The 16,221-nt window shown below is 39.1% G+C and overlaps 1 long non-coding RNA gene across 2 annotated transcripts in view; it reads left to right on the plus strand.

Annotated features, from left to right (window-relative positions):
* The first annotated feature begins 11,076 nt into the window (after nucleotides 1-11,076).
* Nucleotides 11,077-16,221, plus strand: part of LOC308195606 — a 151,952-nt gene continuing 146,807 nt past the window's right edge. For both annotated transcript variants that reach the window (XR_013951664.1, XR_013951665.1), the window contains exon 1: nucleotides 11,077-12,802. This is a non-coding gene — a long non-coding RNA (uncharacterized lncRNA). The remainder of the gene's footprint in view (nucleotides 12,803-16,221) is intronic.

Raw genomic sequence — 16,221 nt, forward strand, 5'->3', positions numbered from 1 at the left:
TAGAAAAGCTTGATAACCAAAAAACTGTATGAGACTGGAAGACAAAAAAAGTAATATTAGCCCTGGGTTATCTTTTTGATGATTAGTATGGCTTATTTTTTTCCATCTGTCTACTGCTCCAGAAATGGTATTTATTGAAAGGCTTCAATATTGATTCCTGCTGCCCCACTGATCCCAAGCACTAAAGTAATGGCAGGTGTTTGTGCCTGCACCCTGGTGAAAACAGAATTGCTGTCTGCAAGAAAAAGTACGGCCATTTACTTGGAAAATGTGTGGGATCTGGGATTCCCCCATAAGTACTTTCCAAGGTTTGTCAGCCTTCTTACCAAGATCCATCTTCATGCCTAAATCACATTTATTTATTTATTTAATAGCCACATTCCTAGATTTAGCCAACCTGCCACTAGCACAGGGGCCAGAACGAGCATTGTTTTCCATGTAAATCTTCTTTGCTAGATTGAAAGACCCTTAAGCACTTTGTCTTTCTCTGGCTGCAGAGACAGGTCCATACCCACAAGTGTTTCTTCTGTAGCAAAACCACAGCATTGCACGTGTGTGGTATCGCAGTGTTTGGGAACCCAGTCCTGGGAAGGTACTTAAGCTCAGATACATGACAGTGCTTATACACATAGCTGACAATGCTTTTACATGTGTTAACTGTAATAACACTAGTCTGAATCTCATTTGCACGTTTTTGTGGTACTTACATGCCTGGCTGGATTGGGGGGCCCCATGCAGCTGCAGCTCCTCTTCCCGCTCTTTCGTCCAGGAGAGGCCAGAAGCCATGTTGTCAACTCAGAGTCGCTGCTGCAGCCTTGCGGTGGTCTCCTCGCTGCTGGTTTCTCTTAATTTAAACCTTTTTCTCTTACCACGTGTGCCCGTAGAGCCCCCATTTTCCGCCATCTGCCTTTTGGGGGAGGAAGTCCAGTCTGGGGGGCTGGGTGGGTGTTCCCTCAGCCACCTGGGGGGAGCCCATCCTGCCCCAGCTGCTGTCCGCTCCAGAAGGTTCCACAGAGGGCCTCTGGGCCTGTCAGCGCTTCAGGGGCAGCCAGTGCCTCACTTAGTGCCTGTGACTGAAGGTGCTTCTGGGGCTCTCAAAAAAAAAAAAAAAAAAGTTGGAAACAACACAGCTTTGGAGGGAAAGCACGCTCTCTGCTTTGGTGGGGGTTCAGTCACAGGGTTCACCCCTGGTGCTGTGAGAAGGGCAGTCTCCTGCTGTGGGCTGGAGGAGCGGTGGCTGCTTGCTAACAAAATGGCAGAAATGGTAGGAGGAGAGGGCCTGGGCAGTGAGCAGCACCAGGTGAGGGTGTGGAGATTGGCGTAGTGGGAACCAAAAGGGCTGCTCCTTGGCCAGGGGAGGGTGGAGATGGAGGTGCTGCGGGGTGCTTCTTATCCTAGGACTGGCAGGGCTGCTGAAGGCCAGAAAGTGGGGAAACCTCCTGAGGGCAGTCCCACAGGATGCTGAAAGTATGGCAGGGTGAAAACATACTCCAGTACACTGAACCGAGCTAATACCACATCACTTGCTAGCCTATCCTTACTGATTCTTAAATTAAGTTTTCTTTTATGGATTTGTTTTGTTTTGAGGATTTAAAGATTCTTGTCCCTTTCTTTTAGCAATTATCTTTTTGAACTACAGCTGTGGAGCTGTGCATCTCTCCCCCGGGCTGTGGGGCTCAGGTAATGGCAACAAGCGCCGCACCGTGGGTCAAGGAGCAGGCACAAGAAAGGCTTCCACCTGGCAGAATCATATTTTATTCCGTGGGGAGACAACATTTCTTTGCAAAACACTCCTCTGGCTTTAAAATAATACATAATAACTATAGAATTACCAAATGTCAGGTAAACAAAAAGTTATTAAGGATGACCTTATTAGTTCTATCTGCAATTCGCAGAGCGAGGTAATTGTCAAGTCTCACTGTTATTAGGTTGAAATAATAGTTTTGGGACCATCAACATTAAAATTTCATTATGATGGGACAAAAAGGCTCATGTATAATCAATAGTAAGAATCCATTATTATTGACTTGAAATGAATGAAGCATGAACACATTTGTGCAGATACGAACAGTTAGCAATCTTTTGAATAATAAAGAATTAACACTACACAGATAATGTCATTCTGGGAATTGGACTCGAACTTAAATTGGTACATGTCTCTTTCTTATGAAGTCTGATTCACATCCCTTGGTAACTCCCATTAAGCTGTTTCTCAAAATAACGTGTCTACAATTTTGTATTCTCAGACCTGGTTTGTGAGGGAGGTGGCTGAGCAGGTCGGGGTTGTGGTGGAGTGTGCTTGGTCAGTTGCTGGGTTTGGTGGTACCACTGAGACCATGACTGAACGGGGATGCTGCTGATGCAGTGGCCATGACTGCGCGGGAGCAGGCTGGGAGTGTGCAATAGTTTTCTCCTGTCCTGCCTTGGAGCAGTGCTTTAGCACAGTGGTGTATTGCTGCTTGCATTGCAGCTGCCAGGTTGCAAGAGGTAAGGCATGTTGAATGCCAGATGGAGAAAAGTACAGATCCTCTGGAGTGTGCTGGCTCCTGGAGATGTGGCCAAAGCCACGGACATGGTGTGCAGTGTTACCTTGTCTACTGTACGTGATGTGCTGAGACAAGCTGTTCCCAGCATGTTCTTTTCTGTCACTGTGGGATACGTCACGTTGGTGTTATCGTTAGTCTCTTGTTTTCCATTGAGGAGGTGGACCCAAAGTGCACTTAATGACTTGCCTTTTTTTTTATGTGCTAAGTCTGATGCATTTAAATTTTTTTTTTCTAAATGTACTTTGAGTTTCTATAAACTAAGTGCCTTTGAAAGGTGTTATTATACGGGTATTTTAACCTTGCCTACAGACTAACAACTGCTTCTTAGCATTATCTTCTGGCTCCAGTTCTCTTGTGCTAGTTTGCAGCTGCTAAGATACCCAGAATCATTGGAATTAGCAGCTGACTTTAAACTGATGTTTTACAGGGAAGAAAGTCTGGGTTGCTCTGTGCCTGTCTCTACTGCTATAATGAAGAACCTTAGACATGTAGCGTTAGTTTGTGTCATGGAACGTCCCTCAGTGCTCCTATTCTAATGCCTTTCAGATTTTCTGGCATGGAGTACTACTGTAGAGTTTTCTGTTCTCCTGTTATGAAGTATCCCCGCTCCAGGTATTGGATGTGCAAACTTACAAAAGCCCTCCACATGCATGCTAACCCAGCCAGAGAGCACCTAGGAACAGTCTCTTCCAGAAAATCTTCCCGTTTTCTCTAGTGCTGTCTTCCTTCTGTGGCATGCCCAATTACCGAAGGAAATAGGGGAGTCAACTGATGCTTTAAAAAGAAGAGATCTTGTGGCTTTGGCACTTGACAGGCTTGAGGAGACTTTCTCAGAAATCTGGAAAGTCACTTTTTTTTTTTTTTTTTTTTTCTTAATGTGAAATGGGAGCAATCATTTTCTTAGTCAGTGGAGAGGGAAGATAATTATTTATTACTTGTATTACAATAGCAGTGAGGACTCGTTGGGCTAAATGCCCAGAAATTGAAAAGTTATTTAAAGAATTAAAAGTGTTTTTTTTTTTTTGAAAGGCACCAATAATAATACTTTAGATGGGAGCCCTGAGAGGGAAATAAGTGGTATATCGCAATAGCACCTGCTTTAATCCATTAGAATGGGTATAATTACGAAAGAAAAAAAGAGAGTGTCATTTCCTTTCAACTTTTACCAACAGTGTTTTTCCTCTTCCCTATATTTAACTTTCAGCTGCTTTTCAGAGGTAAGAGAGGAGAATAATTGAGACACAAAGGACAGTAATCCAGCTGAGCAGCCCATCTGTTCCTGGGAGGAGCATAGGAAGGAAGGAAGGTACCACCAGTAGGGCCTTTAGATTCTGTCCCCTTTGCCTTGCAGTTGGGGAATATAAAAATCGGACCCTGTCCTTGGAGACAGGGAGGTTTATACCGGTTTATTTCCAATACAGCCTTCTTCGAGAAGGGGGCTAGAAGAGGGAAGCCCTTAACATTTACAGAAATGGATAGACAGAGATCAAATGGTCTTAGAGCGTGTAAACATATAGTTAATTTGCCTTAGCACTCAAAGCCTGTTTGACAAAGTGATGTACATGCATCCTTTTTCATCATTTGTCCTTGGGAGAGCAGATACAATGGATGGTGAGATGCCCTCAGTGAGAGAGACTGAGGGGAAACATTAAAAATTATGAGAGGTGATGGAAAGTTTTTGGCCTGTCAAAAGAATGAGTCACTTTCTCACTTTTTTTTTTGACCCATGATGTAAGACATTGGTATTTCATTTACCTGTCTGAGGTGAGAGATAAGGAACATACAAGTGTTTTAAACTTAAAAAAATATGAAAATAGAGGCAATTCTTCTGACTTATTTTGGGCTGTACCTCGTTTTTGAAGCTGTTCTTAAACTTTTTTTTTTTTTTTAAAGCAAGAGATATATGCAGGGCACATGAAAACATTTAAAAAGTTCTAAAGAGCACATGCCACAAATCAATAAGTTGTTCAGAACAGCACTAACAATGAATATAACTGAGGACATATAAATCTAGGGAGAAGGAAACCTTTTTTTTTTTTCTCATCTTGTCAAACCTCCTGCTGATTTATAAAATGGACGAGTTGCCAGAAAAATCATCAAAGTATGTCCACGAATTATACCGTAGTTTAAAAATGCAATACTATTGTATTCACAACACAGAGTATTCATCACAGATACAGCTCCTTAATTATAATTATTAAACATAAATCCTCCAAACCAAATTTGCTACTTCATTAGATTAAATGATCACTGCAGAGTTTGTCTACCTAGAAGAATCCTATTTTTCTCCCGCTGAGTTGCCTTAACCTGCTTTTCATTTTAGTGCTAAAACTAATTTCACATAATCCATTTCAAAGCTGATTTTTCTAGCATAATGAAGTTTTCAGTTAAGTTGTAATTTTAAACCCAAAGTCTTTATTTTTCATATTTAAAAGTAGGAAACAGTTTTAAGTCTTATCTCTTGTGCTTCCTCTGAGTGTTTACTTCCCTGCTATGCCATTTGATCCCTGTTGACTTCTCTGTGTGTTTGCATTTGTATGCAAAAGTTCTTCTTGTACCATTATCAAGAACAGGTAATATATGGGAAGAGTCTTACTTGAATTCTTTTAATGGGCAAAATATTTCAGTTCTGTCTTTCTTGTAATCTATTTCAGAAACTTTGAGGCATTCAAATGATAAAGATATAGTGTCTTCCATAAAAAGTAACACTTCAAGTAAAAGCATTTACTTATAGGTTGTAATTGTTTTTTAAGTCATATTTATAGGGGGTAAATGCAATGCAATTTATGATAGTTTAAACCAACCATGAGAATGCTTCATGCTCGTAAACTGAGTTTCACTTCACTGTAACACTAAACTGTTACGAATACCCAAGAGACAATGAATTTGCACACATACCTTTTAAAACCTGGGTTTTCTTCCCTTTTTTTGTATACATGGAAACTACTACTTTGCTGAATTGCTACCTCATGTCTTTGGCCTTGTTTTTATTCCTGTAGCATACCTGTGCTCAAATAATTGCAAGTGTAGGGAAGGTCTAATTTTATTTTTTCTTTCTTACCAGCTGGAGAGCACATAATATTGCTGAAGAGATGCAAAGAGAAGTTTTGATTATATTAAGGTAAGAGAATGTCTGAACTCAACAGTAACGCTTCTTGTATGACCCCTCCACTAATGCAGTGCTTTGGATTAGAGAGAAGGATTTATTTATTTATTTATTTATTTATTTTTTAAAAAGCAGTAATCTACTTACAGAACTGTTGGTACTGTTATTTCTTATTTTGTATGGAAGCCAGTATAGTGACAGAAACTGTAAGTTGTTACTTCTTGGTGGTTTATTTTTATTAGATGAGGGAAAAAAGTCTGCATGTTTTAGCATCCTTCATATTTAAAACAAAGACCTTCCTTACCTTCCCTCCAACCGATGAGTCCAACCAATGAGTCCCTCCAACCAATGAGTCCAAGTTCAGACAAAAACAATGAGTTTGTCTAGCTGACTCATGGAATACAATTTACAGAAATTGATCTTTTTTATTAAAATGAGATGAGGCAATTGTATCAATTCAGACTGAGTCTGTGAAAACAGTTCTAAAAATTTTGTAGTCACTCAGATCAAATTGGCAAGAGCTGCCACGTTCAATGTTCTTCAAAACAAGAGGTGTGAGCCATTGAGAAATGGAAGTCCAGTCTTCAAAAACAAATCTGTTTGATTCTGTGAGTGCAAAAAGCATCTTAAAAATTTAACTTCTGTTTCTATGTCACTTTTTGACTCAAAAAGTGTTTTTGAACTTCAGAAAGACTGTGAAGTTTACTGAATTTTGAGTAGTGGTAGGAAGATTCTGATAAGAAATGTGTTATGCTTACATCGGCTTCCAAAATCTTCAGTCCTTGTTTAAACTTGTTCTGGTCTTTGATCTGGCAGATGGACTGGAAGTTTTTTGTCATATAATAATTTAATATTTTTTTTAAAATTTCTGCCACTGCGAAGATTTTGTGAGAAAATTCTGTCTCACCTGGCTCCTTTCCCATCTGTTCTCAGGTGAATGAGAGACCTTGACTTCAGTGGGACCTAGATTTGGCCTTCAAAAACGTAGGATGGAGGGAGGAGAGGAAGTTCCAACACTGAGTTCTACAGAGCATTTTGATCACAGAGAATCTTGTTAGCCAAGCCACAGTTTTGTTTTGTTTTGTTTTTTACTATTACACGCTTGTCTTACCTAAAACTGTGTAGAGAATACTGTAGCAACTTAGAAGAGGGGGTCTCTCAAATACTGTAGTTGTTTACATCCCCTAGTTACAACTAACTGAAAAATGATTGTGCTTGCTGTAGGTAACTATCTTCCCTGTGATGTTTGAACTTCCATTATGGCATTTGTTATATCATGTAATATAAAGAGTTATTTGTAATCACAGTTTGATAGACAGCTTTAGCTTCTGCCTCGATTTTATTTCATGATGCACTATGTGATTTTACTGTTCTTGAGCAGCCGTCTTTTTAGGGAATATGCGAATGCCACATGTAAAAATGAATTCAAATTTGTACCTGTGTGTTTTCATATTTGTCATACTCGTATATCGGAGGTATAATTGCACATGTACTTGACTGAAAGCCTGTCTAAATATCTTAACAGCTGCACTGTCTCAAGTTGGTTTAACAAAGTCTTTGGTTCTTTAATTCCCACTTTAATGTTAACAGAACTGAAAAGTTTTAGAATGGGATTCATCTCACTTATTATACAGATCAAGAATCTAAGTGCCTAGACTGAGCTCTCATTGTGAGTATGCAAAAATACTGCTAGATTTGTCGCACTTATCTCAGAAACCTTGACCTACTGACTCCTCTCCAGTGCTCGTCGGGAGGGAATGATGACCCTTACGTTAAACACCTCAATGTTAAATTTAAACATAAACATCTAGCTTCTGTTCTTTCACCTCACCAGTTAAAATAACATTTTCTGAAGATGTAGACTCCATATTCAAATTTCACTGTTTTTTCAGAGATGGTAACATAAAAACAAATACTGTTTTCTACTGTAGATCAGAGAACTGTTGAGGGCAGGAAATATACTGGCAATGAGAATTTCAGTTCTCCCCATAAGCACTGCATGAATGTCACGCAGAGAAATACCTGACTGGGACTTGAGCAGCCTTGCACCCCTGACTGGGACTTGAGCAGCCTTTATGAACTGGTACAAAATCTTGTATGGAGAACTACTAGATAAAGTCACCATGACATACATAGGTGCAATATTCCTGCAGGAGCAAAAAAGACCAATAAATCCACTATACTTTTGCTTCCCTTTGAAAAAAAGGATTTATGTGAAAATGAGGAAGCTCATTAAAAAGAAACTAAAAGGGGGACAGCCAAGAGGATTAAATCCTTGCATGCAGCCTATATGCCACTCAATAACAATATATTGGAAGCACAGGGGCAATACATAATGACTGCATGTAAAGGTTTGAGAAAGGATGGAAAGTGTTTAGGGTAACTAAACATTAGTGCAAGAAAGGTTGCTAGAAGAGAAAAAAAAAAAAAGAGTTGTCCTTTAAAAATCAAGTCCAAATTGAGAAAATAGAAATCAAAAAGTTCTTGTGAATTTTGAACTAGGATGTCGTGGACTAAAAAGAGTTTAAGCTAATGTGTCCTCCAAACATTAGGAAGAGGTCTGCTGAAGCTGTTCAGAGTGGTATGGACAGGAGGTGACTAAAAGGAATTGCAGTTACACCCTATGCTGAGTGTCTGGGCATGGCAGTGGCACATAACATGCAGTAGATGAGGAACATGGCAAATAATCCATTTCACATTTAAAATGGGAGGCTCTGAGGTGATTTTCTTGACTCAGGAGAAGAATTGGCTTGCCCTGGAGCTTGTGTATTGTGGAGAGATCAATATGTTCTGGTGGTCACTGAAGTCGTTTCTAGCATGACCGAGCACTCAGGGTGGGGTGGTTTTGTTGTTCTTTGTTTTGTTTTGGTTTTCTAGTGAAAGGAAAATGAATACTGGTTTTGAGAGCCTCTTGTTGGATTTTTGTGTGTGTTTTATCTACTCAGTTCCCCAGGAAATCGACTCCTCTGATTATAAATTCTACTCGAGCAAGCGAGTGTGAGTGGTTTGTTTTCTAGGCGAGGAAGATTCCCATTTACCAAAATTAGTGTCATTTGGAGTTAGCTGATGTTTATCCGCGCTTGGCCATCTCTGGAGACTGCTGCACAGCAAAGGGTGTATTTTGTATTTTAATCCTTAAAGCATTAAGGAGTTAATTCCTCCACTGAGCACAAGCATAAGTAAAACATTCTATCAGTAGAATCCTTTAAATCCTGAAGTTCTCCAAGTTGCCTCCAGTATTCAGGTTTGGTTTGTAGTATTTTTTGCTCATCCAGATCTATTGGACTGGGTTCACATTGTGTTTTTCCCCCATTTGCAGGAAAACATTCATATGTTTTTTCCACTTGTCACTTTGCTTTTGCTGATTGCCCTCTGCTCTTCAAATCATTCATGAGTGAGGCCTGATGGGGCTTTTAGGACTGATACCTCTGTGCTGACAATGAGTGAACAGTTCTTGTATTCAACAGCATGTGTTTGGTTTTGCAATCTGCCTTTGTTCCCATAGAACCAACTGTTTAGTCAGCTCTGTCCATTAATGGCAGACCACCTTGTATCATATTTATTTTAAAAACCATGGGAATATTGTTAACCAAAATAGCAAAATTGGAATACATTCAATCCAAAGAGATTTTTCTCCTCTGCATTCAAGGCATCAAAATTATTCTTCCATCAAAACATAACAATTGTTATGAATGATATCATAATACTGTGAACTGCTTAAGAGCTTCCACTTTAAAACTGTAATGGGCCATGCAGACAGAAGGGGAAAAAAAGGCTAAAAGCATAAATTGAAGATAATCAATGTGAATAGACCTTACCCATTGTGCAGTTTGAATAGGATAAGCACACATTATCTGGCATAATTGGTTCATGTGATTTTCTAATTGAAGAGAAGAAGTAATTAGAGCCTAATTGAACCAAAGTAACACAATGTCTGTCAGCATTTCTCCTTCTTCCACACATTATATTATTACCTGTCATCTTTTACTTTAGTGGGACTAAAAAAAAGAGGGGAAAAAAACAGTATAAAACATTTTGGAGTTTTCCTAGCCAAAGCAAAGGTACAGAAAAAAGACACTAAATAAAAACAAGTAAGACCATGAGTAACTACGTACATCCATGTGCTTCTAAACTAGGAGCGTTCCATTTGCCTCATTAAGAAATAAATTGCATTTTGTAAGATGATTTTATAAATTCAGTCTTATTCAGTCTTAGGAAGAAGAATATTTACATCATATTTCATTTGACTTGGCTCTGTACTTTCCACTTTCTCTTTCTAAATGAAGAGTTTTGCAGTGAAAAAGATATGGTTGCTGTTTTTAGCAAAATGATAGAGAACACCTTTGCAGACTTCTCTTGCTGGATTTTTATATGGAAAAAAAATCCAAAAATTGCCTGACATGAGATGCAGTCACTGCCGATGCAGAAAAGAGATTGTACTCAGCAGTGGTCTGTGAGACTCCTTGAATAGAGTGAGAGGATGTTGCAGGATATCCTCCACCTCTTGGGAACAGAAGCATGCTTTGGGGCTTTTTATTTCCAAGGGCAGAGAAAGGTCTGTGGTGGAGTGGTTATTTCCCTCTACGCACAAAACTTTGGGTGTAACTTGAAAACAAATTTCCTCAAGACAAGATTCAGTTATCCTTACTAAGGGTAGGTGATTTCTTAATGTAACAGGAGGCTACATTAAGTAAAGATGGCAGAACATTGTGGGCAGAGGAATTGTAACTCACCCCTGCTTCCCATTTTATTATTACATATTTACTATTGTCATTGCCAGTGGAGCAGAATAGTGAAAATTCGAGGTCAGTCCTTTTAGAGGTCAGGTCCAGCTGCAAAGCTTGTCAGGTTTCTTCCCCATTTCTTCCCCGTCATCCTGATATCAGCTATTAGCACACACTGTTACTATGAGAAATCATGTATCTGTAACCTTTGAATACTTTTGTAGCTGTTGCTATCTTTTGGTTTTTCATTCCTGCATAGCAGTCTTCAAAGTGTGATAAACTCTTATTAGTGTTCTGCTGCAATGATTGCACAGGTCAGAGGTCCTTTGACATTATTTGCTGTTCCAGGTCTTCAGACAAAAGCTTCTTTCTGTCCTGATGGTGAGTTGCCCCAAAACTTGTGCTGGTGGAAGTGACAGCTGTTGCTAACGCTCAACTCCTTTCTGTCAGGTGTTCTCAGTCACAGGATACCCTTTTTCTTCTGAAATGTGTTCTTCCTTTGCAGAAGAAAAAGGAAGCAGTTAGTGAGGGTGGGAATCTGAGGAGGTCTGGTCAGCAGTAATGGTGCTTTCTAGATCTAAAAACCTTTTGCTGGAAGCTTGAGATCGGCACTGTGAGAACTGGTTTGCCATGACTACAGCAATGCAGCCAGCTCGTGACCAGCAAAGTAGGGGAGGCTTACTGAGGTATCTTTCTCACCAAAGTGAATGAAGAACAGCTAGAGACTAAAATAGCAGAGGGATTGCTAAAAAGGTTTTTTAAGCTTTTGTATTTGAAGGGCCTAAATTCATGAAATTGAATAGGAAGGCATTTGTTTTCATCCTGGTGCTGTTTCAGAATCAAATAAGAGATTTCACAGTATAACTATGTCATTGTCTGGTGAAAACTGTGCTATCCTGTGTTAATGATAGGTAGGCTCGTGCCATCCAGCAGAAAGTGAAATTTTATTGAGAACAGTGGGAAACAGTAGAGGAGTAAGTGAGTCTAAGTACAAAAATGGGTAATTGTATGTAGGCTTATACACAACTTCAGGATGTACAGAATGGGACTATATGTCTCAGAGCTAGGCAGGCAACTAAAACTGAATGACTTACACTAGATGAAGAAATGAGAGTACTTTAAACTTTTTTTTTTCTTTAAAAATACTGGAAAATGATTGGCTGTATTTCCTCAATGAAATCTGAGGCAGTTCCTAGCTCTACTGATGCACTTAGAGAAATAATTTGGATGGAAAGGCTTTGTGGAATTTCTTCCATTTTTATTCTGTGGTCGCAATTTGACACGCTGCCCCCTAGTATGTTCTGGAAAGGTTAGAAAGACGTCCATTGATATTGTCCCGACTGTAGTGCTTTCTGTAAGTTTAATGGTGTTACTACTTACTTCTAAGCAAAGGAATCATGGGCATTGGAAGACAATAAGAGTCTAGAAATGAGTCTAAAGTCAGAGCTGAATAAATTGACTGGGCTGAGGTTTTGGCTGCCAAATTCCCAAGGCCGAGCCAAATACTTTCATTTGGGAGAGCTGACTTGTTTTGTTTGTTTCCTTGTGCTGGAATTTGGTTCATTTTCCATGAGATGAAAGATTTCTATTAGATTCTCTAAACTTTGAGGTTTAACTTTGGAACTGAAAGTTCAAGAGCTTTGCAGCCTGCAGTATTTCTTCTTCTTAGCATGGCAACAATGGAAGGCGCTGGATGCTCTCACTGACACCTTCTAGTTTTTCACATGTATTCACTTTTCCATTTCATGTTGTGACATTTTAGGTAGAATCTGTTACCCTCCCATCTGCTGTTGACCACCACTGGGGCCAGACTCATTTCTGAATGTCATTTACTATTCTGAAGTACATGCTTAGTGATGAATCTGTAAAAATGATTTGCTACATCATGTTGCTTTTTTCTAGAAGTGAGAAAGAATTACGCTTTTTAAATAAAACACTTTAGACAAAGTAAATATTAAAATAGTAATGTTCCAGATGCTGCCACTGCTGAAGGTGCATCCGTTCCATTTATCAGCCTCTTAACATGTGGGCTTTTTTTCTCCTGTATCTCTTGAGTAAATGTGGTGCACTTTGTCTGCATGGAATAAAAATTGAATGTAAAGACATGCTTTGAACAACCTGATGGACAAAAAGGGATTAAATCTGACACCTGGCCAGGTGGAAATTCCCGGAGTGAGGGCTCTAAGGCTGAGCCAAACACCTGACTCTTGCATCATCTCATTTCCTCTGATGTAAGGCATATATTGGCAGCTGAGCATTGAACATGGTCTTTACAACCTGATCAGCAAACACATCTTGCCAGCTGATAGCACTTAGCCCTCTTCCTTCCTGACCCCCAACTGTTTACGTAGTCTGTGTAGAGCCCAAGTCCTCCCTAAGGACTGAGGAATTGCAGCTCACTCTCTGACAACCACTACTTGTGAGAGGTACGGACAGCAGCGATGTGAGCTCTTCAGGCTTACCAAATACCCCTCTGCCTTACTGCTTACCCTAAGCTTCCATTAAGCCTGATCTAATGTGTCTTCCCTTCTGTTGATTAAATTAGCTTGATTAAGACTAGCATATATGACTATGCTCCAATCATATGCCCTGGCTGATTGCAGTGTCAATATGTGTGTAGTTAAACTCTGTTTTGCTTTGCTTAAGCACTGTGAAACTTTGACTGTCTTTAATAGCTCTACAATTTATGCTCATTGACAATGGATGCAAAACAAAATGAAATTCAGGTTGTAGTGAACAGCCTCCTTCAATCTATGAGTTTAATTAAATGAGTCTCTTCAGGAATGCTAAATATGAAAAACTTCTTTGCAGAAGAGACAAGGCTACCAATGTATTATGAAGGCTGCACACCCTGGAAGTGATGTTTTGATCTTTGTGTATGTTCTTCTTTTTGTTTGACAATACATCTTAATAAGGTTTTACCACTAATGCCTTCTGTTCTCCTTGAGGCATATTGTGCTGATGTTTGAATGTGTAATTTTAAATGCTTCTCTGTGTTGTCAGACGTAAGTGTGGGTGGAAATGTGTAAAGATCAAATGGATATCATCTGTGTTCCCTGAATGCTTTTCATCTAATTCTTCTAAAGCTTGCAACTGTTGAGGACATTAATGTGGAAGAGTAATCTCAAAGAAAGTCAAAGGCCAAGCTGTTTTTATTTTTCAATACAATGGGCCTCATTCATTTGGAAATTGATGGAGAATTAAATTAAGCATTTGCATGTACTGTAGATTGGTGGAGGTCATATTTCCAACTCACTTTACGATTACTTACATTGCAGGCTTCCTCACAAAGCAGATAAATACTATAGGTAATCTTACTTAGGGCAAATGTGGCAAGAATAGTTGTTTGCAAGTGCCCATAATATTTAAGTTTGATTTTTACAGTCCAGAAACACCAAGAGTCTCACTGTGGAACCTAGGAGTACTGTTTGCCCCCCAAATACAGCTGCGTCAAAATACAGAGTCTCATGTATGGCTATGGAAGGTTGGAGGTATTTTGTGCTTCTTCAGTTACAAGTTGTTATTGTTTGACTCTTTTCTTTGCCTTAATTAAATGGGGAGAGAGTGAAAGAACCTAATGACAATGACTGGATCTTAAAACTCTTCTTTATGCACCTTCCCCATCTGTTCCTTCCAGTGCAAGAATTAAGGAGCATCACATATTTGTATTTTTTTTAATTTTTATTTTTCCTAAACATGTAGGCAAGCTCCTACTCCCTGCTGCAGGGTGTTGTTCATGGTGAAGTTTACAAGGTTTCCAAGTGATTCAGCAAATCCATGAATCAAAAAATCCATCTAGAACTAAAGGATAAAAAGAACCATTTTTGGCTCAGAAAATTTAAGGAGATGTAATGGCTTAAGACTGAAGTACCTCACAAATATTCTTTCCCTCATTTTACATTCTCCTTTTTTCATCCACCGTTGATCAGAGCTAAGACAGGCAACTCAGCTAGACACATCTTTTTTTGTGCTATATTTGCTCTTAGCTAATTTAGGCTGAACACAAGGGTGTAGTGCTATTCCATTTAACTGCATGGGCATCCTCTCTTCTCAGATTCCTTTCTATGCTGTTGCCTACTTAATGAAATTATTCTAAGGGAAGAAAAGACAGGCTTTAAAACTCATCTCTTCTGCTGAAATTAGATTAACTGGATTTCACCAAAAAATTTAATAAATTTCTACAAAATATTCCTCACAAAAGGATTTGATATTTTGTTAATTTGAAATAATTTTGATCCTGTCTTATTTTTTACCTCATTAGTCTAAAGATGGCCACAAAAAATGTAGCAAATAAATATAAAACAGTTAGTTATGGCAAAGCAGCTCTGTAGGTTTTACAAAGGAGAAGCCTATGGTGCATACTTTGATAAAGTAATGAACATGGACTTATAAGAAAGTTTTTGATCGAGTTACTGAGATTATTGTTGGTTATGGGCTTTTAGAAAACTTGGCTCCATTGCTCCTTGATGTTCAGCAAAACAGATGAGCAAAAACAAACCAACAACAACAAAAACCACCTGAACCCCTTGAGTAGCTGTTGTGGACACTGGATGACTTTATTTTCATTCCTTTAAGGGGGCTGTATCTCAGATCTCAAAAATTAGTCCTTAGAATTTTTATGTTATTAAAATTAATGGTTAGTGCTGCAGCATAGTACGTCAATCCTCTTGTCCTGTTGAACTTGCTGTTCAAGCTGTTGAGGGAAGAGTGATATGTTGTACAACTCTGTCCTGTACAACTCTGTCCACTTTGGGCCAGCTAAGGCATTAAGTGGAGGCGCAGGACAAAGGTATCCAAGGGCAGCAGCTGCACTGTGGGGCCTTGGCTCTGAGAACTGGTCTTAGTCTTCAGCAGTGGCACTGTGTGAATTAAACGTCCCTCGGTCACATATCCTCCACCTCATGCAGCCCATCCTAATGGCAGAGCAGCTTCATTTCCACCTCCAGCAACAGAGACAGACAGTAGAGACAAGAGTACACCCTTGTGCCAGAAGCATGTATGGTAATTTTGGATGCAGAATGGAAAAAGAGAGAAAGAGAACTTTATCCTGATTTTTTCCTCTGATTAACTGAGGACTCTCAGCTTATAAGGCTTTTTAATAGTCAAGAGCATCAAAAAGGGGAAAATGAAAGGATCTTGAGATGACAAAGGATTCTCTGCAATGAAGATTGACATTACAACAATAATGCATCCTTTTGTGAGCTTGAGGATTACAAACTTCTGTGTGTTACGTGTCTCATACTGCTAAGTCATAATATACTAAACTAAGTTTACCAGTTTTTGAGGCTCAGGTTAAGCCTTTAGAACTACAGTTTCAGCCTTGCATCTAATGTGCTTCTGTAAATTATAGTGAGATAAAATCATATATTTAGCCATCTGCGTGTGATAGATTGTGCCAGCAAATAATTGCATGTGCAAGAAAATGAAAGCCAATGTTTGAAAACTTGGCTCTCTGTTTTTCTGAAGTAATTTTCCATTTGTGATATATAGTAATACAGTAGCAAGTTAAAGTGTGTGCAATCAGTTATTTGGATAAAGCATCTCCGTTCTGCTGAAGGTACCAGTGTTGAAGAACTATAAAATAGTGAGGTGAAGGAGGAAAAAGATTTTTCTACATTGAAAAGATCAGCTCACTATGTGGCTGCAGTAAAACTAAGGCAAATGGATACCAGCAGGCATTATGTGAACAGGACGAAAGAAGGATCCAAAGACGTTTATATGCAAGGTGAAGGTAGAATCTCATCTCATCTAGAACCCTACTGTACAGAAAAATTATTACCGCCTTTGCAAAAGTTATATTATACAACAAGCAACCAGAACTAGTTATTTTCTAGGAACGGTTTTA

This window comes from Anser brachyrhynchus (assembly GCF_964034855.1).
Source record: "Anser brachyrhynchus genome assembly, chromosome: 5".
NCBI lineage: Eukaryota > Metazoa > Chordata > Aves > Anseriformes > Anatidae > Anser > Anser brachyrhynchus.